General features: G+C 44.3%; 1 protein-coding gene across 7 annotated transcripts in view; it reads left to right on the plus strand.

Moving 5' to 3' along the window:
• Positions 1–22,105, plus strand: part of TEAD1 (TEA domain transcription factor 1) — a 269,759-nt gene that overhangs the window by 2,200 nt on the left and 245,454 nt on the right. The window lies entirely within an intron of this gene.

The following is a 22,105-nucleotide window of genomic DNA, read 5'->3' on the forward strand; positions in this document are numbered from 1 at the left end:
GCTTATTTTTCTAATCTCACTATTTCCATAAATGGTCACAGATATTTTTGTTTAGTATTTCTTTGTATGTGCAACTCGGTGTTGAGCTCTCAGGTTTCAGATTTTAAACCGAGTTTGTAATTCTTTTATTTGTTGTTGGTATTGAAAAATGAACTGATAAGCTGTGTTCCTGGTTCTTGCTGAAGGTATAAAAGTGCCAACGTAGACCATTTTATTTTTAAAGTATTATTTGATCCACAATTTTAGGGGAATATTAGAATAGTCTTTTTTTTTTTTTTTTTTTTTACAATTTTGAAACAAAACCAATGTGACACTTTGCCTTGACTGTAAAATTTTTTTTGAATATAAGATATAATCTTTGTATAGATTCCTCCTCTTAGTGATCTTTCATAAAGTAAGAAATAGAACTCCATCCAGAGAACATGCTTGAGACATTGATGGAGGTTTTTTTTTTTTTTTTTCCCTTTTCCCAAAACATAAACCAGGACTCATCACGACATATACTTAATGAGATTTAATTTAAAGAGGGAGTGCAACCTAGTTTAGTTTGAGCGGGATTGAAACAAATTTCTCAGGGAGAGGCTGCAAGGCGCTTCCTTGCATTGTGGTACAATGTGTGCCTAGGCCCCAGCAGCAGACTAATTATATGTGAGGGTGGGTGGGGGGGGGGAGGGGGCACTCTGGGAGAAGTCAGCTTCTTCGGTTCCCTTTTTTGTCTCTGTTACTTTATACAGGGAGAATTATGCATTCATACACTCTGGGGACCAATGTCCCCTTTTATTAAGAAAAAGGACAAGCAAGTCTTAAGGAAGAGGGTGTTTGAATTTTTTTTTTTTTTTTTTTTTTGCTGCCTGTGCTTTAGTCATTTAGAAACAGTTTTGAGTTCTGACGCTGCAGAACAGTGAGTACAGGAGGGCATCTCTCAATGGGAAAATTTGAGAAGAATATACTTGTAGTGGATCATCCATTTCTAGATCATATTTGTTATATTTTCAGGAGAAAAGTATGTAACAGGAACAGTGAGAGAATGTAGATCTCAGATGTTAGATAGGCCTTTGAAGAAATGAGCTGTACTATTAACTGTGTTTGAAGGTTCCTTGTTTTAGAAAGGGATCGATCTCTCCTACATGGTCAAACCAGAGCCTGTGCATCTGTGGGATTACTTTTCTCTCTAATCTCATGTATTATTATGCGTTAATTGTGAGCATAATTATACTGCCTGCAAATGAAAATCGTAGTGTTTTATCACTCAAAAGGTTGGTGCAAATAACTGCGTTTGTGATCCAGTGTAAAGTGACCGTGTTCACATGCAGACAGTAGGTAGATAACACTTTCAAGCTTGTATTTTGGGCACGTTGTCTTGTTTCCAATAAAGAGATTGCGAAAGAATAAAAATGCTGCTGAGTGAAAGCTGTGCCTAGGGGTTGGATCCATTTAGTGATAAAACTTTTCAGGTCTGTTTTTTTCCCCCAAAGACTGAAGAATACTGTCCAGAGCGAGTGTCCGGCTTTCTCGGTCGCCCGGCAAGGAAATCAGAGTCCACCTTTCTGTTGACCAAGGCGCGCACTACGGCTTCCTCTTTAGAGTTCAGAGACTGGAACTGCCGCAAGCGCTGGTGTCCTACTTCTGAACTCGGCACAAAAAAAAAAAAAAAAAAAAGTATATTGTAAGCTGCTTGTCCTTTGACAAACTTGGGCTCTGCTGCTGGGCTACTGGACTGATTGATGGCTAGAATAATCTTTGATCGCTGCCCGGTGCTTTTTCTTACTTTATCTGTAGAAGCCACAGATTGCCCTGTGGTATTTCAATCAGATCCCAGATCATGTTTGAACAATATCAGTGATATATTTTACTCTTTCACATTCACAAAGGTGATACAATTAAGTAATCCAGGTCCAGGTCCGTGTTAAGCCCTTAATGTGTCAGGGTTGGGCTTTCTGACAAAGCCCAGTTTAGTCCCCCTCGTATTGTGATGACTGCATACTTCTGAGATCTGGGAAGTTTGGGCCTTCCCTCTTCTGGAATAGTTTGTGGAATGCCCGAATATTCGGATCTACATATCTGGAGTGTTTCTGTGCGTGTTTTTATTTTGTTTTGTTTTCAAAGCTGGGAGCTATTCAGAGTCCCCAGCCTGTAAAGAGTCTCGTCCTAAGCGTCCTTGACCCCATCCCATATTGGAACTCACAGTTGAAATTCAGCCATCTCTTCAGATAGGTTCAGCCTTCCTCATGGTGCCGAGTAAGAGAATTTTGAAATAAGTATTTTGGGCAGCCCGGGTGGCTCAGCGGTTTAGCGCCGCCTTCGTCCCAGGGCCTGATCCTGGAGACCTAGGATCGAGTCCCACGTCGGGCTCCCTGCATGGAGCCTGCTTCTCCCTCTGCCTCTCTCTCTCTGTGTCTCTCATGAATAAATAAATAAATAAAATCTTTAAAAAATATGTATTTTTATTTTAGTGAAAGCAAATAGGATGCCTTGAAGGGTGGGTTTTGAGGATGGTATTTCTTACAGGGTGGGTCCCTCTGAGCTCTTAAGTGCTGTCACTGGCTTTTTTGCATGGTTGGGAGGATTCTCAGAAAATAGTTTCCATAGTCTGGGAGTCCTAGCTGTGAAACCACTGGTCTCTCTCCTGATTGGAAGGGGGAGGGGGAATCTTAGAGGCTGTTCTCTTTCTACACGATTGTGGCAGGCCAAGGGAAGTCTCCATCCTGGCTGTACTCACCCCCCCCCCCCACGCCCCCACATTTACTATCCCCCATCAATATTTACTATCCTGATGTAATGCTTTCTGCTCTTTTTCACATTCGTTTTTAAGGCTCTGTCCTAGGATTTCATTAGCAGTGTTAGTTTGAGCAATAGGACCCAGCATCGGAAAATGGGTTTAAAAGAAAAAAAGCAGCTTATTAATGAACAAGTTAAGCACCCCCATCGTCTCCAGTGGGGAATTCTGGTTGCTTTTAGGCGTCTGACAGATTTAGATGTATGTGTACAGTGACTGAAACACTATTGACTCGGAATATACAACAATGACGAGTGCTGTTGTTTTTACTGATATATAAACTGAAAAACTGCTGCTAATGGTGGGAAATGTTAATTATGTGAGAACATATTGAACTTATATTCTCTGGCATGAACTTTTAAAAAAAATGCATGAACTGCGCCGCTTTTTTATAGGCACAGCTTTCTAATTATCATAATTCAGTTCAGCTCTGCTCTTGGATGGAGTTCAAGTGCAATCTCAATTTAACTTGAAAGGAGTTTTTTTTTTTTTTTTTTTTTTTTAACTGAGAATGTTTAAGAAAATTTGAAAAGTTCATCCAAGAATGTTTTCTGCTTAGGTGTTGGTAATTGTGGGGGGGATGAAAATGAGTGCTTTTCTGTAATAATTAACTAGATCTGAATGTTAGATTGACTGTCCTTTTTTTTTTTTTTTTTTTTTTGCTTTGCACTGTAACCAAACCTGCATCTTGTACATTTTTGCACAACCGGATGCTATGTGTTGCTGAGGTCTCTTTGAAAACCAGTGTCTTTTACCTAATAGGTAGTAAACTATAAATAAATGAATATTTTATTACCGTTAATGATAAAATCTCTGTGAAGAGAGGAACCTCTTTAGAGGGTAGGGAGTAGAAAGCAATAAATGCAGAAATCTTACGAATTCATTCAGCGAGAACCACCATTAATCTTGGATACCAACCAAGCCTTTAGAAGGTGCTATCTGCATTTGTTTGTTCATCTTTACATCTTGACCTGATGGCATTCTATGACAGGAGGCATCTTTGACAGCGTTCATTCCACTGCCTGATGTCCTTTAAATTTTCTGCGACCTTAGAGCCTTTTCCAAGAAAGAAAGAAAAAAAAAAAGTTAATGAAGCCCAGGCGCCAAATCCTCTGTGGAATCAATTTTAATTGGAAGAAAGAACAACTTCAGCTGGACCTTCCGACTTTCGTCCAGTTCTGACTTCTGCTGAAATGCAAAGGGAGCCCGCAGAAACCAAATGACTTCATTTGCTCTGGCACTTAAGAGCCGAATTCACTTCCACGGTGGTGAAATAAAAGGAGCCAAGTGTTTTAAATAGCCACTCCCCGAGGCCCGCCCGCCCGAGTGTTTTGAGAAAAGCGCATTGTCTGCTTGCAGCTCTCGCTGGGAGCCCGCCTGGCTCGCCCTCCCCCACCAGGCAGCTCCGTTCCCGGGGCTGACATCTGGTTTGCTCTCTTCACCTGATGTATACCTGGGTGCACACATGCGCGCACGCACACACACACACACACGCATCGCGGGCGTGCGTGTGTCCTGTAGGTAACGCATATTTTTGATGTCGAATGTGTGCTGTGTTGCAGGCCCTCCTGGGATGGTGGGGGAGGCACGAGGCTAATAGCGCAGAATAAAATGTAAACACAGCAGCCGCCCCACATGCCGCTGCTGCTGGGTTTCTGTCCGACGGTGCTCTCCGGGTAGGCGTGCCTATTGTTGCGGCCGCAACAGGCGGCAGAAGTTGGGGCACCATATGGCGGATGTGGGCCTCAGATAAGCTGTCTGGTAATTTAGCTTATCAATAGCATTTTGATATGCTTCATTTTCAGATCACCCATCCCTGTGGCTGGGGATGTCCTGGGGGCTAACTGATTGCAGACCATTGAAACCATTGTGAGCGATGCTTCCTTTGGTGGAATCTCTTTCAGCCCCTTCCCCTGGCTGCATTTTCATCTCAAAGCCTTTGGGAGACCGTGGTGGCTGGAGTCAGAAAGAGCCCCCCATCAGCTGAGGGATGGCAGCCCCGGCCAGAAATCTGGAACCCTCAGAAGACCTTAGCAAGTGTTTTCATTGAGAGCAAAACGGAAGACAAGCTACCTAATAGCATTTTCTTAAAAAAAAAAAAAAAAAGATTTTATTTATTTATTCATGAGAGGCGGAGACATAGGCAGAGGGAGAAGCAGGCTCCTCGCAGGGAGCCTGATGCGGGTCTCGATCCCAGGACCCTGGGATCACAACCTGAGCCAAAGGCAAGATGCTCAACCACTGAGCCAGCCGGGTGCCCCTCCAATAGCATTTTTCATAGAGGCAGAGCTGAGAAATTCCCGTAATTCAAAATCTGCCTTTGTTTTAAACACCGGAGAGATAAGATAAGGCCGATATTGTTCTTCCTTAGCTTGGTAAAAGGTTTTCTCATTTTGTTGCGTTTTCAGAATACCTCCCTAATTTCCTTTCACCTTTGAGTTCTACCTTAATCATAAAATATAAAATTGATGGGTGACCTACATAACTGGGAACCAGGAGAAGAGTCATCTGTGATTTGGAGGCAGAAAGAGGCTTCCTTGATGACTAAGAATTGTTAAAGAGGGCCATGCTTCTAGAACACTTCTACACTGTCTTTCCTGAAGGAAAACTATTCTTCCAGTGGGGAACCGCCAGAGGGACTCTTGGCCTGAGTTGCTGGAGCTGACTCAGGGTTTCTGCACACAGTAGGTGGCTCTGTGGAAGCTTGGTGATGTGCATCAGCATGTGCTTATCAGCCGAGTGAGTCTCATTCATCAAATATGTGTCCCCACTATGCACCAGGCACCTGGGGGAAACCACAGTGAGACCCTCCTGCCCTTTTCCAGCCCACCCTCCCTGGATGTTCTTGCTCACCTTTCCAGGGCTCTCTCATCTTTTCCCACATTTTGACTTCTGGGTTTGTGATTCACGGTACACAGATCCTTTTGTGTGGCTAATTCAGGATGATTCTGACTCAGATCCAGGTGAGAGCTCCTTCCACTCCGGCCCCTGTGCCTCTGCTGCACCAGTGTTCCCACCTGAGCGCGTGCACGGTGACCTCCACAGATCTTTCAACAGCCCAGCCCGGACATTACCCCTGGAGATTTAGGGGGGCTGGGCTGGGTACAAAGTTTCTGTGGTTTTAAGAGGTCCGTGGTGGTGTCCACCTCTGGTTGGGAACCTTCGCTTTAGATATTCTAATTCTTCTGATCCAGTCAGTTTAAATTTGGCCATCCCTCCTCCCCACTCCGAATGGACTTTCTCTCCACCTGTATTTGTGAACAAATACTGAATCTTTATGGAATTCACTAAGATGTAGTTGGTTTTAAAAATACAGCTGTACAGGATCCCTGGGTGGCGTAGCGGTTTGGTGCCTGCCTTTGGCCCAGGGCGTGATCCTAGAGACCCGGGATCGAATCCCACGTCGGGCTCCCGGTGCATGGGGCCTGCTTCTCCCTCTGCCTGTGTCTCTGCCTCTCTCTCTGTGTGACTATCATAAATAAATTAAAAAAAAAAAATACAGCTGTACAAAAAGATAAGGTTGCATCTTTCTATGCAGGAAAAACAATAAAACGAACAAAACCATCTTCCCCGTGTTTGGCAATCATCTGTTACCCCTTGGGAGTGTAGCAGTTGATTCCAGATGTGATTATAGAGGTGAGGTGTGTGTCAGGCTTGCTGGCAAGGGTTTGAAGGGGCTAATTCTTGTCTGGCTGCTTGCAGAGGCAGTTTTACTTTCTGGTAGTGAGGCTGCTCGGAGAGCTCCTCAAGTGGTATCCCTTGACGTAGCAGAGCCTGACGTCATTCAAGAGATGAGCCTACTGCTGCTACACCAGGCCTGGCTTTTCATTCTTCTCACTTCCTTCCACCTTGGGCACATTGAAATCCAGATGCTCCCCGTTCTGTGTAAGATTGCTACTTGCCCCTGCATGTTTAAACATTTACAGGTGCTCCTGGGTGCCGGGGATTTGGCGATCCGCAAAGGTGGTCAAAGAACAGTGGTAAGTCAACACCCCTGCGAAGTTTGTAGTTTGGCAAGGGAAACAGGCCTGTAGAGAGATCATCACGATCCAGTGGGGAAGCTGTATATCTCGTACTGCCTGCGTTCCACTGTGCAGCTTTTCTTATATTTGAAGTTGGGATGTGCCCTGCAGTCTCGGCTGGCCGGGCAGTGGCCGTGCTCAGCAGTGTGGTTGCATACACTCATGCAAGCCTGAGGGACAGGTGCAGGAGAGGGAGAGAACCCAGGAGCCCACGCTAGGGCATTCCTAAGGACGGTCTCGATGTTGCCAGTGCTCTTGGTATGAGGGTGATACTGTGTGGAAAAGCACAGACGTTGATCTCTAAGAAGTTGTCTTAGGTGTATCTTACCTGGTTTATTTTGCTTATTTATCTCTTTCTGTGCATGATCGCTGTATAATAAAAAAAGTTTCAGTCTGTATGAAATTCGATTTCTGAGTGATAAGTCAGCATTCTGGCATGGCTGGTTTCACAGCAATATTTCTTAGAAATAAAATCATTTTGCATTTTGCAACTATTGGTGTGTTAGAGCTGATGAAAAGTTGAAGAATGGTGTTTGCATCGCTCTCCAAAAGGATCTGAGTGATTTTCTATTATTGAGAGAGGTGGTTTTGAGGGAGTAGTTTGGGAAGGGGCTTTTTCTTTTTTTTAACCATGTGTAGTTTTTAGGAGCATAAATTTCCTTATGTAACATCAGAATAAAGGGAAAGTAACACAGTTGTCTAAGTGCTCTTGTGCTCTTGATAATATCCAAACAGCTGTATTGCTCAGTGGTAGAGACTGAGGAAACCTTTGCAGAGAAAGTGATGTTGAGGGCAGCCCGGTTGGCTCAGGGGTTAAGCACCTGCCTTTGGTCCAGGGTATGACCCTGGAGACCCTGGATTGAGTCTCTCATGTCGGGCTCCCTGCATGAAGCCTGCTTCTCCCTCTGCCTGTGTCTCTGCCTCTCTCTCTCTGTCTTATGAATAAATAAATAAAATCTTAAAAAAAAAAAAAAACCTTTAAAAAAAAAAAAGAAGGTGATGTTGAGGGGCCCCTTGGTGGCGTGTCAGTTAAGTGTCTGCCTTCAGCTCAGGTCATGATCCCGGGTTCCTGGGATTGAGCCCTGATTCAGCTCCCTGCTCTGGGGAGCCTGCTTTCTCCCTCTGCCTGCAACGCCCGCTCCCCCCCCTCCCCCCCCCCGCCCCATGCTCTCTCCTTCTCTGTTAAATATATAAATACAAAATCTTAAAAAAGGTGATATTGGAGTTGGGTCTTGAAGGGAAAGAGTTTATTTTTTGCCAGATGCCATTTTGGGAGTAGTGTGGAACTAAGTCCTTTTTTTTTTTTTTTTTTAAGGATTTTGTTATTTATACGTGAGATACACAGAGGAAGAGACATAGGCATATGACATAGGGAAAAGCAGGTTTCCTGCCGGGAGCCTGATGTGGAACTCATCGGAGGACCCCAGGATCATGACCTGAGCCAAAGGCAGATGCTCAACCACTGAACCACCCAGGTGTCCCTGGAACTAAGTCCTTAAAAAAAAAAATGACCCCCTCCCCCCCGAAATACTCTCTAGAGTAGTGACCTCAGCCTTCAAATACTGATAGAAAAGGTTTATTGCCCATGAGCTCCTACAGATCTGAACCTATAGATCTGAAACTTGGCTCTGAGCAATTAATTGAAAGAAGTGGAGGGAACTGGTTGACAAGGGGAGTGGAGTTAGGAAACTTCCTGACTCTGGTTTGGAAAAAAGTAGTATAATAATGTAGTTTTAAAAATTCAGATCCAGAGTAGGACACTCCTTAGTTGGACTTGGCTCAGCCACTTACTGGTTTTGCGGCCTTGGACAAATTGCTCTCTGAGCTCTGGTGTCCTCATCTCTGAATTTCAATATAACACCTCTTGTAGGCCTGACACATAATACATGCTTAGTAAATACCAATTTCAGATGTTATCTTGAATGCCAGGTCTTCATAGATTTCCTACCAGGTCAGCCTGGACAGTGACTCTTGAGGAACACCCAAGGCCGAGGCAGAGTTAATTAGAAGAGCTGGACTTCAGGTTGCAGGCAAATGGATTCAAATGCATGAGTGGCTGAGGTATCCCGTGAAGTCTGAGACCATTTATTGCTTTGAACCATCCTTCCTCTATTAATAAATGATGGAGGAAACCCATCAGTAAATATATAATATGTGAGGTTGTTTTTTGCCAAGTGGTACTATGAATTAAATGGAAATGCTTCCAAGGGTGGGTAGCATGGTGCACCTTTGTCCACCCGAAAGAAGGCTACTTCTTAGACTCTTCCTTGGAAGCTGCACTCCTAACTCGGGGATTGGGTTCTTATTTTTTTTTTCTTTAAAGATTTTATTTATGAGAGACACACACATAGAGGCAGAGACCTAGGCAGAGGGAGAAGCAGGCTCCATGCAGGGAGCCTGATGTGGAACTCCTCCCAGGACCCAAGGATCACACCCTGAGCTGAAGGCAGATGCTCAACCACTGAACCACCCAGGTGCCCCTGGGGATTGGGTTCTGAAAGTTCTCTTAGATGATTGCATGGAACTCTTCTTCTCATAGATTGTGCTTGGGGCCCTGGACCTGCTGGGGAGACCATTAAGGAATTGTCCCTGGAACCTTGAGGGATCAAGCTTCAGGTATGACAAAATTAGAGGCAGAGAGGTACCTCTCCCCTACTTTTGCTGCCCCTATTGTACTTAAATTTTTTTTTTTTTTTTTTTTTTTTTAAAGTAGGCTCCGTACCCACTGCAGGGCATGAACTCACAACCTTGAGGTCAACTTGAGCTGAGATCAAGAGGTAGATGCTTAACTGAGCCATCCAGGTGCCTCTGCACTTTTTTTTTTTTTTTTAACTTTCTTTAGTATTTTATTTTTAGAGTAGGCCCCACATTCAACGTAGAGCTTGAACTCAGAACCCTGAGATCAAGAGTACATTCTATACCTACTGAGCCAGCGACACGCTCCCTTCCCATCCCAGTGGACTTTTTAATACCTGTTTGGGACCAGGCAGCTTTTCTGCTTTTGGTTTCCACATCTGGAAAATGGAACTGTTGCTACCTACTTTGAAGGGTTGTGGGAAAGCTAGGTAAGAGCTACCTCAAAAGGCTAGACCTGCCATTGTGATTGCTGCTGGAACCCAGACCATCCTATTCATCTCCGTGCTCCAAGCTCTGAAATGAAATCTTTGCCCCCTGTATTAGACTTCTTCTTCTTCTTCTTCTTCTTCTTCTTCTTCTTTTTTTTTTAAGATTTATTTATTTAATCATGAGAACAGAGAGAGAGAGGCAGAGACACACACAGGCAGAGGGAGGAGCAGGCTCCATGCAGGGAGCCTGACGTGGGACTCGATCCCTGGTCTCCAGAATCACGCCCTGGGTTGAAGGTGACGCTAAACCACTGAGGCACCCGGGTTGCCCTAGACTCCTTTCTGTGGTCCTTTAATATACTCAAATACTGATTCACACTTGTGTGAATGGCAGTCCATCCATTGTTGTTGCCAGTGTATTTGTGTATTACAGAGGATGCTTGTTAATCCAAGGTGAGTGTCTCTTTGGGTTAGTACCCAGGTATACCCTGGATAGATGAGCTGGATCTCTTCTGGAAGCTGGTGGGTTGTAAGCTGTGTTTTCAGAGTCTTCTGTCCTAAGCTGGTCAGCTATACTTCAGGGTGTGTCAGTGTCCCCATACTTTTTGACATGAGCCACTCCCAGTGACTAGTCTGAGCCAGGCAGGTGTGAGCCTGGGCTGGGGACCACCTGCACTTTATGGACCTCTCCTGTTGTCTCTTAACCAGGGTATATGGAACTCAGAGTGACTGGTTTCCCAGCCTTCAAATTAAGAATTAAAATTAAGGATTGTTGGGGCACCTGGGTGGCTCAGCAGTTGAGCGTCTACCTTCAGCCCAGGGTGTGGGACCTGGGATCGAGTCCCATGCCCATAGAGCCTGCTTCTTTCTCTCTCTCTCTGTGTCTCTGCCTCTCTCTGTGTGTGTCTCTGGCTCTCTCTCTCCCTCTGTCTCTCATGAATAAATAAATAAAATCTTAAAAAAAAATTAAAGATTGTTAAGAGATGAGTGGACTTAGGGGGAAGGATAGAGGCTTTTGGAGACAGGCAGGCTGACCGTTGAGGAGAGGAGGGAGGCACATTTAAAGACAATTCACAGGTCGTGAATCTACTAAAAGCCACTGAATTATAGAATTTTCAAGGGTAGATTTTATGGTATGTGACATATGTCATGGAATCAATACAGCACTGAATCTGGTTAGCACGCTGTACTCACCATGGCACCCTCCTGCCCCCCATGAAATGTGTGCATTTTTTTTGCTGGTCAGATGATTAAGGTTGATACTCAGAGTGACGTCCTAAAATAAGTTTATGTTTCTGCTTGTTTCCTGGTTTTAGTGAGGGGCCTACAGGTGTCCATTGAAAATATCTAAGGTGGAAGATGCTTTTACTTGAGGAAGAGTAATTTCAATAATGCAGAACGACTTGCTCCTTATGATAAATGTTGATTGCGTTAACTGCCCGAGCGCCTTACACTGAAGCAATCCAAGACCTCGATAGATATCAACAAGGAAAAACTGGGAGTTCGGGAGATAGACCTGGAAGGCACTTGTAGCCACAAGTCCAGTGCATCGTCAAATCTGATTTTTTTTTTTTTTTTTTAAGATTTTATTCATTCATGAGAGACACAGAGAGGCAGAGACACAGGCAGAGGGAGAAGCTGGCTCCCTGTGGGAAACGACCCTGGGACCCTGGGACCCCAGGATCACACCCTGAGCCAAAGGCAGGCATCCAACCACTGAGCCACCCAGGCGTCCCCGAATCTGATTTGTAAGTTGACTTAAGATGAGGAAGAAAAGAACCCAGAACCAGGTTAATTTATACCCCAAAGTTCAAGTTCTGCTCTGCCCGGTTTTTCCTTAACTGCAATTTGGTCTTGTTCCTGTGTCCTCCCAGTTACCCTCTGTCTTCCTCCTAATAACTGTTTATGACAGTTTTTATTCACTGGTATTTTGTAAAGGGTTGTCCTCTTCCGTTCCTCATGGCTATGTAACGACTTGCCTGATACAGTCCTGCTCCTTATCTCTGAGCCTCTGAGCAGTAGTTCATAGCACCCTCTTGTTACCCTCAAATGCCCCAGTTTGTATGAAAAACTACAGTCATTCTACTATTAGGAAACTATTGAGGAAACTGGACGACCTCCTTTAATTTAGCAGAATAGAGAGAAAATCTTTGGGTAGGAGGTCTTTGCAGCCAGGGATTGAGGTCCTGACAGTATTATTCTGGAAGGCATGTCGCCGGCTGTTTCTGAGACCAGAGCTTTTATAGAGCTTTTCCTATAAACCTGTGCTAGTTTTAACCAAATTGCTTCAAACCCTCTGCTGTTCTGTAGATCAATTCATAATGTATTTTTTTTTAAATGTGTCCATTCATAGGAATGATTCAGCATTGGTTCATTTCCTTTTTAGACTAGCAAAGTTTAATTGAGAAGTTTTTCCCAGTGGAATGCTGAAAGGTTTGTATTGTGTGAAATCCGGGGATTTCAGATTATATTTTAGGACTTGTGGTCTCCGTGCTCTTGACATCCCTAGGTTTCAGGCTTGCTTGTCTTTGCTCTTTGGGAGACTGCGGGATCATGTCCTATGATGTACCTAAATATATAAGGCAGGGAAAGTAGAATGGGATTTAAGAAATTTTAGTACTTCGGCTAATACCAAAAGTAATTGTAACAACACCGCTCAGTTCCAGGTGGTTGTTTTGACACCATTGTTTGTTTAGTTATTTTATCATGTGCTTGAGGCAGTAACTTGGGCAGGTGTTCAGTCTCCTGTGGTGTCTTTCAGGTCTGGCCTTTGCTGTGGAGCTCAGAGATCTGTTTCCTTATTGGGGCTGTTCATAGGGAGAAGGCATTTTTCAGGGTCCTCTACAGGTTGGGGTGTCGGTCCCTCTACTTCCAGCCGTGTGGAAGGGAAGGCTTGGTTGGACAGTCCCTGCAATTGGGCTGTGCCCTTGACCAGGCAAGTCACCTGAGAATCTTTGGTTCCCTCTGGAAAGGGATACTGGGCCACCTTGGCCCCCCAGCCCGCTTTGGAGGTGAGCTTTTAGATTAAGAAAGAGCTAGAATGTGAGAGCCTAGGCAGAAAGGTCCTGGAGGACCATGTCTGTATCTGGGTCATTCTATCCACAGCCCCACAGTCCCCTCCCAAAGGCAGGGTTTGTGGAGGAGGGGCGGCACTGCTGAGTCCCCTCTATTAACTTGTGGTTGCTCCAATTCCCAGGCCACTTGGGAGGATTTGGGAAGTAAGGAAGACTGGCCAGGTTCTGTCCTGAGCCGGTTCTTCAGCATCACCTCATTTAAACCTAAGAGCTCCATTTGCAGTTGAAGGAAGGGAAACTCAGGTTTAGCACCCTGCCCAAGGTCACACAGCCAGTGTAAGGGGGAACAAGGGCAGTGTGTGAAGCCAGTTCCTGGATCTGGCTTTTAGCCACAGCTGCCAGGCTAAAAAGATGGCATATTAAGTCACTTGTCAGGTTTTATTATTCTGGCATTTGTACCAAAACCCTAAAAGTACACAATAACTTTATTTTGTGTTCTTGGTGGCCTATTTTACTCTGTCTTCAAAACAAACATGTGGCTAAGGTCCTAAAAAATTGAGTGAGACCCGGTCAAGCTTTTCATCGGGGTATTGTCTAACCCTTCATTTTGTCTTGAGGACGGCAAGAGTCACCTGCCCTTTGTTTTCAGTCCTCAAAAGACTGTGGGGACCAGTACCCCTCACCTCTCAGACTGGGTATACTGGCCATTGAAAATGAGAGGGTAAGGCTCCTGGGGGCTGAATTGATCCAGACTCCTTTATGTATGTGTGGAGGTGAGGCTGGTGTGGTTTGGAAGCCTGGGTTGATGATCCATATTGGTGTGTGTGTGTGTGTGTGTGTGTGTGTGTGTGTGTGTGTGTGTGTAGGCTGATGCTGTTTGAAACCCTGGGACTGGACCTGCCAGTTTCTCTGGTTTTTCTCTGGAATGTGCTCTGTTGGCAGACTGTCAGAATAAATTAGCTACCCCCACCCCAACCACCTGAAGACCTAGATATGGAAATGACCTCATGCTGGGGGTAGGATTTAGGCAGATGACCTTGACTTCACTGCTTGATAAGTGGAGGTGCTTGGGAGTCTGGGAAGATGGGATGAATTCCTCCTTCCCTTCCCTGCCCAGGTGACCGCCCAGGTGATGGGGTGGAAAATATGCCTTAGGCTGTGCTGTGGGGTGGGCACTGGCAGGGGCTGAGAGGAGAAAGGTTCATGGACTTGCTCAGAGCCCTTAATAATCAGGCCTTTGAAAAATATAGTAGGATCTTCAAAATGGGATTGCTAATGGGGTTGCTTTGACATCTTGACTGGTTTTTAGTGAGAGAGTAGGCAGGTTGATACTCTTCCTGTTCACTGGTCCTGGTGACTCTGGTGCAAAAGGGCAAGTTGGGGCTACTGATGGTCAGTTTCTGGAACTTGTGCTCTTGTCTTTCCCTCCTTCCCAGGCCACTGGTTTGCTCCCTTTTCAGAGTCTTCATATTTTTTTTTCCCTATGCCTTTTGGGTACTTCTGCCTTTGGCCATCTTGGTCTTGCCATAACTTTGTATAGTTTTCTCTAGTGTTTGGTGTGTTTAGCAAAGTAGCCTAAAAGAATGGCTTTGACGTCAGACCCTGCTTCCAGCTCCAATCCTGCTTTTACTGGGGATGGGATCGCCAGTAAATTATTCCATTTCCTAATCTGAAAAATGAAGAAAATGCTAATGTGATAAAAGAGGATAAAATATGGTGAATGGCCCGCAGTGAGCTTTGCCAGGGTCTCCCCGAACTGGTTCTGTAGTAGTCCCCTACTTCCTCCACCTCCAGCCCCTGCTTCATGTTTCTGAGGGTTTTGTCCCTGCCAGAAAGTACCCCCCCACATCCCATCCGACCGGAGCTCATTTATTTGCTTTTCCATCTTCCTCTCTGTTGGGTTTAGTTTTAAGCTTTTTCCCAGCTTCCACTCTTGCTGGATTTCCTGCTCTTTTGTTTTTCTCTCTTCAGACAATTTCCCTTTTGCTTTCACATTTTTACACACAAGACACGCATATACACACATGCGTGCGGCCTAGACTTTCCCCCCTTTATCCTCTGCTCTTATCACTTGGAGATCTAAGAGAGGGACTGTGCAGTTGCCAGAGTTTCACCAAAAATGGTCGTCAGAAAAGCACCACTTCTCAATTCTGCTGTCTTTTTTTATACTGGAGACCATTGAATCTTTTGGTTTATGAAATTATCAGCACTCTCAAGAGTTGTTACTCTTCTGAAAAGACGTAACTCGTTCTCATTCTCATTTTTATGAACTTGTAGAATTACTCACTTTTCTTCCACTTACCTCTCTGACCTTGGGCAACCTCTTTAATCTTTTTGAATCTCCGTTTCCTTACCTATAAAATGGACATAGAAGTGCCTTCCTCTTGGATTATAGCAAGGGTTAGTACAGTGCCTGGTGGAGGAGATAGGGTCCCATATATTATCATCACTGGCTGATCACCATGTCTGGGTGATCACTGTCACCCAATAGCTGAGAATTAGAATGCCAAGGACCTTTCCCTGTAGCATCTTTCTCTGTGTGTGTGTGTGTGTGTGGGGAGGGTGACAAGAAAAGTATCTTTTTATATTTTATTTCAGATCATCAATATTTTTATAATGGAAAAATTCAGTACGGTAGAGGGCAATGGACCTCCCGTGTCCCATCATCACTTAGCAACAGTCATCAGCTCATGGCCATTCTTGTTTCTTCTAAACCCCTGGCTCCTCTCCCACTGGATTTTTGTTCTGAAGCAATCCCAGATGTCATACATTTCATCTGTAAGGCTTCCAGTAAGTGCTTAAAAACTATGACTCTTTTAAAAAAAAATACTAACTGTAATATCACCATAACATTTTAATAATAATTCCCTGACATAAAATATCTATCTATAAAAGTCACCATTCAGATTTCCTTGATTGTTTCATCAGTGTTTTCCCACAGTTGGATTTGTTTAAATCCAGGTCCAGACAAGATCCACAGGTTATATTTGTTTTTTTTTTTTTTTTTTTTTTTTTTTTCCACAGGTTATATTTGGTTACTGTGTTTCTTAAAACTCCTTATAGATATCTCTCTTCCCACCTTTAGTTTCCCCTTGCAATTCAAGCCTCACTGTGTCTCTTGAGTTCACCTTATTCTGGACTTTGCAGCCACATTCTCAGGGTGCCATGCATCATGTTCCACTATCCTCTGTAATTCCCATAAATGGGGATTTAGATTTACAAGCTCAATCTGGTTCAGTTTTAATGTTTTTGTTTGTGGGTTTTTTTTTTTTTTTAAGAATATTTCCTAACTAGTATTTCCACAAGAGGCACGTAATCATAATGTGCAGTTGTCTCTTTGTTTTATTAACAGCCATTGGTTTATGGTCTCTGCTTGTATCTGTTAGTTCTTATGGACTTTGTAAACTGGTAATATCCCAGTCCTCTTGTTTTTTCTTCATTTATTAGCTAGAATACTCTTATAGGGAGAAATGTTCTCTTACCTGTTAATTGGTTAACCTGGTGTATAGTCTGCACAGGAAAGATTTCTGGTCTTGTTTTTTGTTTATCATTATGCAATCATAGATTTTAAATGATTGGATGCTTTTGAATACATTATAGTTTCTCTTATTGATATTCAATTTGAACCATCTTTGGCCACTAGGAGTTGCTGTTTTTTGGTGGGCTCCTTTGTCCTTTGGATGTGACCCTGATATTTTTGATAGCTTCCTGGTATCCATTCTCTTCTTGTGTGTTCTTGACTTAGAATGAACCATTTCTGCTGGGTTTTTGGTTCCTTTTAATGGAAAATGGTATTTCAAGGCTATGGTGTGAGCACTTAGGGTCTCTGCTTCTTCTCCCCCTCCCCCTTTTTCAAAAATGGATCCCACCTTCCAGGTCAGCTTGTTGATCCATGATAAACCCTTTCCTTGCACACTAGTCTCATGTTGGCTCCTTTGGTGCTCGGTTGCCATTTCCATGCCCTTGCTTGTCCACCTGTCCTTTTTTCCCCTAAGAAAAAAGGCCAAACCAAGGAATTCCCCAGGGACAGTTCATGGTTTGGCACTCATCGCAAAGGCCAAAGCTCACATTAATTTAGGCTTTACAGAAGGCTTCAGTCAATGCCATTGGTCATGTGCACCCAAGAGTTTGTTCTGCTCCTTATTTAAATAACCAGAAGGTGAGAAATTCCTTATCTTATTACCTCTCTGAGCCATTCAGACTGCAAGCTATATTTTGATGAGATTGTTGGGGTCATTTACACACATCTGTTTGAATAAATATTCCTTGAATGACGTTTTGTACCTTCCCCTCTTGAAGTGTTTAAAATAGAATATATTTAATCTCTCAGTTGTTTAAAGAATTTATCATGAATATATTATTTTTATAGGCAAAAAAAAAAACACAAAAAAACACCAAAACAAAACCCTAAAGCTTGTGGTTTTGGGCAGATTTATGCAGTGGAGTCCTTAGAACATAGCAAGTGTTGTGCTCTTGTGGCAACACCATAGTAAGCCTCTAAGCCTAAAATGAGTGCTTTTTTTCTTTAACCAGTCTGCCGTTAAGAGTTATTTTTAGTAATTCCTATCTTTGTTTCTTGGAAATTGTTTTGATATCCATGTTGGTGCATTGCAGAATATGCACTTAGGGGAAAAAGTAAAAATTAAAAGAAAGTTAAAAGCTCATTTTAAGGAGAAGCGATGGTACAGTGCTCTCCTCAGAGGGTCCATTCAGCCGTGGAGTTTAGGCGTCAGTAATACTTTTTTTGTTTTGTTGATGAAACAAAGCCATGTGCGATCAGTCCAGCCAACACAGCCTCACAGCAGAATGAGTGAATAGTCCTGAAATTATCATCATTCATGACATCCCTGAGAAATTAACCAGCGTCCTGCCTCTGAAATTTTGGATACACACTTAGAAACTGCTGCCGTCCCTGCATTTTATTTTCATTGTTTTTTTTTTTTTTTTTTTTTTTTTTTTTAAGGCAGTGAGCTTCATTTAATGGTTCCTCTGTACCAAAGCAGAGGACAGCATTGTAGGGGCTTGCTCCCTCCCCTTTCCTCCGTGGGCACAGAGAGAGGGCAAGGAGCCCTGTCATTCCCAGGCAGGCAGGCCTCTGTGCCCGGAGGTAAACTCCGCTTCACAAAGGGAATTTTCATTGTGGTCCTGTGGCTCTCTGACATAGTGGAGGCTTCAGGAGGCCAGTGGTAAAAGCTACCAAAGAAAAAGCTGGACCGGAGCCACTGACGTCATGTCAGTAAATCTGTTGGAGGAGCCCCGCCGAGCAGCGCCTGCCAGCCAGCCCCTGCACTTTGGCCTTGCCTGGTCAACTGTTCTCACTGTTTCCTCCGCCCCCCACCCCCCAACCGGCCTACAGTGTTGTTTTCCTTTTCCCCTCTGTGCGCTGCTGGGCTGGTGTTGAAACCTGTAAACCCTTTGAAAGCCATCCCTGAAACTGGTCCTGTGTTTGATGCCGTCCACTGTGGGAGGGAAGGGGAAAACCTACTGATGGGCAGGGGAGGATTGAAAACTTACCCCTATAATGGGACTTCTGGATGATGAACGAATCCGTGGGGACCTGTGGGAAGCAGCCAGAGGCACGAGCTCCCGACTCTGTACTTTTAGAGAGCTTTGCTCTTCAGTCCTGGGCGTGTGTGTGTGTGTGTGTGTGTGTGTGTCCGTATGTCTGTCCCCATTCGTCAGCTCATGCATGCATGTGTGTGGTGGGGTGAAGAGAACAATGTTCAGAGGCAGAGGACGGTGTGGAAGTCCTGAATTGCAGTGTTCTGTAGAGGGTGATTTAAGAGAATGAGTTCCACTAGGAGTCCTTTATTGCCCATTACTCATTGGTCAGCTAACCCTCAACCCTCCGGTGGTTTGCAACTCTTTAACAGTTAAATCCAGAGCTACATGCTTCTTCACATCTCGGGTATTTAGAGTCACAACCCCAGATGCGCCTGAATTAAAATATTGCTGTGCTAAATCTATTTTTACATCTAGGGGAATGACATCTAAAAATAAGCCTTATCCCACCTGTTATCCACTTTTGGGAAGTTTGCTGTCAAGTCACAGCCCACAGACCAGGCTTTTGATCACGGCTTCAGATGGGATGTCCGCACACCACTTTTCCTGCCGTTGGCGTCACTTTTTATTTCATTAAACCATCGCCCTCCTCGCTATTTTGCTGTGAATACTCATTTGCAAATAAGAGTGAAGCATAGGTTCAGGTTGGTTTTGAAGTTCCTGAGTCTTGGGGTCAGAAACATATTAAAAGCAGTATCTTATCCATGAATCATTAGATGAGTCAGTTCCTGAAACCACTACGAGCCTCATAGTTCTTGGCTACAAGCAAAAGCAGGAAATCCAGGCTTCAATAACTTCCTTTCCCGGTCCTGGCTGTAGTCGCATTGGTGGTTAGGTTCTGCTGCCTGCCTTTGTAAGCGGTAGGAAGATGTATGTCTGGGGAACAAAAGCACTCGAGTCAATTTACTGAAACTGTTTATAATTTGTGGTCTCGATCTGAATGCGAGGCTGCCCTGGCATATACCCTGCTCTGCTGTGCAGCCCCGCACGCTGGGCCAGGGAAGGGGGCCGGCTGGGTCCCCTGAAATGCCCCAACGAACGCGAGGCGAATGTTCCAAGGAGCTTTAATGTTCCAGTGAATCTTCAAACTTGTGGGCATGGAAGCAGACATTAGGCAGAAAGCTCTGGAGTCCATATGTACAGCTGAAGTATCAACTTCTTTTGTTCTCTCCTTTTGGAGAGAGGGAGGGTGAAGGGAGGGAGGAGAGAGAAAGAAAGAGAGAAAGAAAGAAAGGAGAGAACACACCCATGCCAGCCCGCCCGAGCCCTGGCTTGTCTCTTGCTTTTCCTTGCAATTTACTTCCTTGCGAACAGGGTCTTTTTTTTTTTTTTTCATTCTTTTTTTTTTTTTTTTTCCCTTCTTCCATTTAATTCCTTTTGCAGTGTTGCAGGCCAGTCTCACTCTTACTCAGACTTCAAAATCAACCAGGTTTTGTTAAGTACTTGAAAAAAGTATTCACATGAAGTGTGTATCCCCCGGTGCAATGGGTGCAGTGGACCCACAGCAGCTTCAGCTTCTCTTATGAGCAGCTTCCCCTTGTCTGTGTCCCCGAGACGGAGCAGACGTGTAGGTTGGTGTCTCTACCCGTGGGGCTGGTGCTCGCCACGGCTTCATGCTTTGCTTGTGAATTTATGGACTTTTTCGATCTTGAAAAAAATTAAAATTGAGTGTGATGCGTTTTCATTTATCAACTCCTCTGTTCTTTTCCAACACTAATTGGTGTTAGCCAGCAGTGAGAGGATGGCACTGAACTTGGACTCTTTTTTTTTTTTTGTCCCACGGGGTCTATGTGTAGTCACTGGAAGTTCTGCTAGAAGTCTAAAAATAGAGCGGGTGGGCAAACTCTGTGAAAGAGATAAGGAAAAAAGAAGAAGGAAAAGTGAAGTGATGAGCGGAAAAGTGAAGTGATGAGCGGTCATATACTGATGCTGTCTTTTACCTCGAGCTTGTTTCCAATTCATGGCCTGCAATGACTCAGAAAGGTCAGATTCTGTTTCAGCCTTTAAAAAGGATGAAATAAAAGCAAATGCAAAAGTTTGCCGGCCTTTTTAATGAAGCTTGGCTGATTCAGAGCACAGCCAGGCTGGTGAGTGCCACTTGGTCCTTCCTTGTCATTTGTATTTTGTGTTTGGGTAATTCCCTGTTCAACTTCAGGCTAGACTGCAAGGTTCGGATCAGCTCTTGAGAAAGTGAGGCTCATTTTGATTTTAGACTTTTGACTGAGGGTCGTAAGATCAGACTTTGGTTTTCTGGATTTCAGGCTTGTAAAAAAAAAAAAAAAACCCTTAGTCCTAGGTGAATCTGTGAGGAGATCACTGAGAAGATACTGCTCGGATCGACGGATCGACGTGCGAAGAGTTACCGTCTGAACTTGGAAGAGATTTTTCCTTCTGTTGTGAAAGATGCAAACCCAATTATTTTTATTTGTCCTTCATTGATCAGAGAGTAACTTCTTTTTAATGTAGATTTCAGGCTGGGAATAAAGACCCAAGCTGGATTGCTTACCTTCTCGGGACCAAGTTGTTGGAGGCCTGAGATTGATTCACTAATTAAAATCAATGTAAATGGATTTGTAAGCCTCCTGTAACAGATTATCTTATTAGCAACCACACAGAGCAGCCTGCGATCTGTGAGGAATGTGTTTGTTGCCCGAGGTGAAATAGCCCCCCACTGACGGACTCTTTGGGGCTTCTTGATGTTAAACCGAAGGGCTTTTGTAAGGAGGGAGCCAGCCTTGCTTAACCTTTACCCTGATCGGTTTCTGCCTATGGGAACTGACTTTTAGTATGTTTGCCGCAGAAAGCTTCCGTTCCGTGTACCCGTGGTCCACGTGTCCCTGCGGTGGCTGGGTTTCTGTCCCACCTTTGCATTCATGATCTCAAGGACATTTTTGTGTGTTGACCAGGTTCTGCTGAGAACCTTCCTCCAAAGAGAAAGGGAAGAACCAGAAATACCTTCCCATTTGATAACTAAACAACAAAATGCTTTTTTTTTTTTCCCCTCCGACCCAAGCAACCAACCAGCAAGCTACAAAGAAGACATTTATCTGTTATTTGAGGATCTGGCTGTACAGCTGTGCTTCCTCGGAGTGAGGATAAGAAGGCAAGATGGTACCTTTGGAAAACCTTGTGGCTTTAACAAAGGTCAGAGTTCATTAAGCTGTCAATTGGATTGTCATTTTTCTGTAATTGTGCCAGACGGATGGGTGTCCTCTACCAACTTGCCCACCTCCCCTCTGATGTGTGGATCAAGGGAAGGACCCCTTACCCAAGCTGAGTTCAACTGTCTCCTGAATATTTTGGGATTGGGACAGCAATCCTCGCTTGTCTTTGATGTTCACATTACAGTTCAAAATCTGATTGGGGAGGTGGTTGACTCGGGTACAGAGAAGCATGGAATAAAACTACTTTGCAGAGAGAGAAGAACAAAGGGGTTGTGCAGAGCAGGAGATGAGAGGCCTTGGGAAAAGTCTCAAGTGAATGGTTTTCCATTTCCCCTGAGGGCTGGCTGCAGTTCTTGATTCAGGGTCTTCTGATAGACCCCTTGGCCTTATAATGAGCCAATGTTCTCCTATCTTTTCTCCCCTCTTTACGTTAGTGGGAGTGTGTTACTGTTAATTGAAACCAAATGTTCTCTGGCCAACTAGTTGCTGGGAGATAGGCCCT

The sequence above is a fragment of the Canis lupus genome, chromosome 21 (genome assembly GCF_011100685.1).
Source record: "Canis lupus familiaris isolate Mischka breed German Shepherd chromosome 21, alternate assembly UU_Cfam_GSD_1.0, whole genome shotgun sequence".
In the NCBI taxonomy this organism is placed as follows: Eukaryota; Metazoa; Chordata; class Mammalia; order Carnivora; family Canidae; genus Canis; species Canis lupus.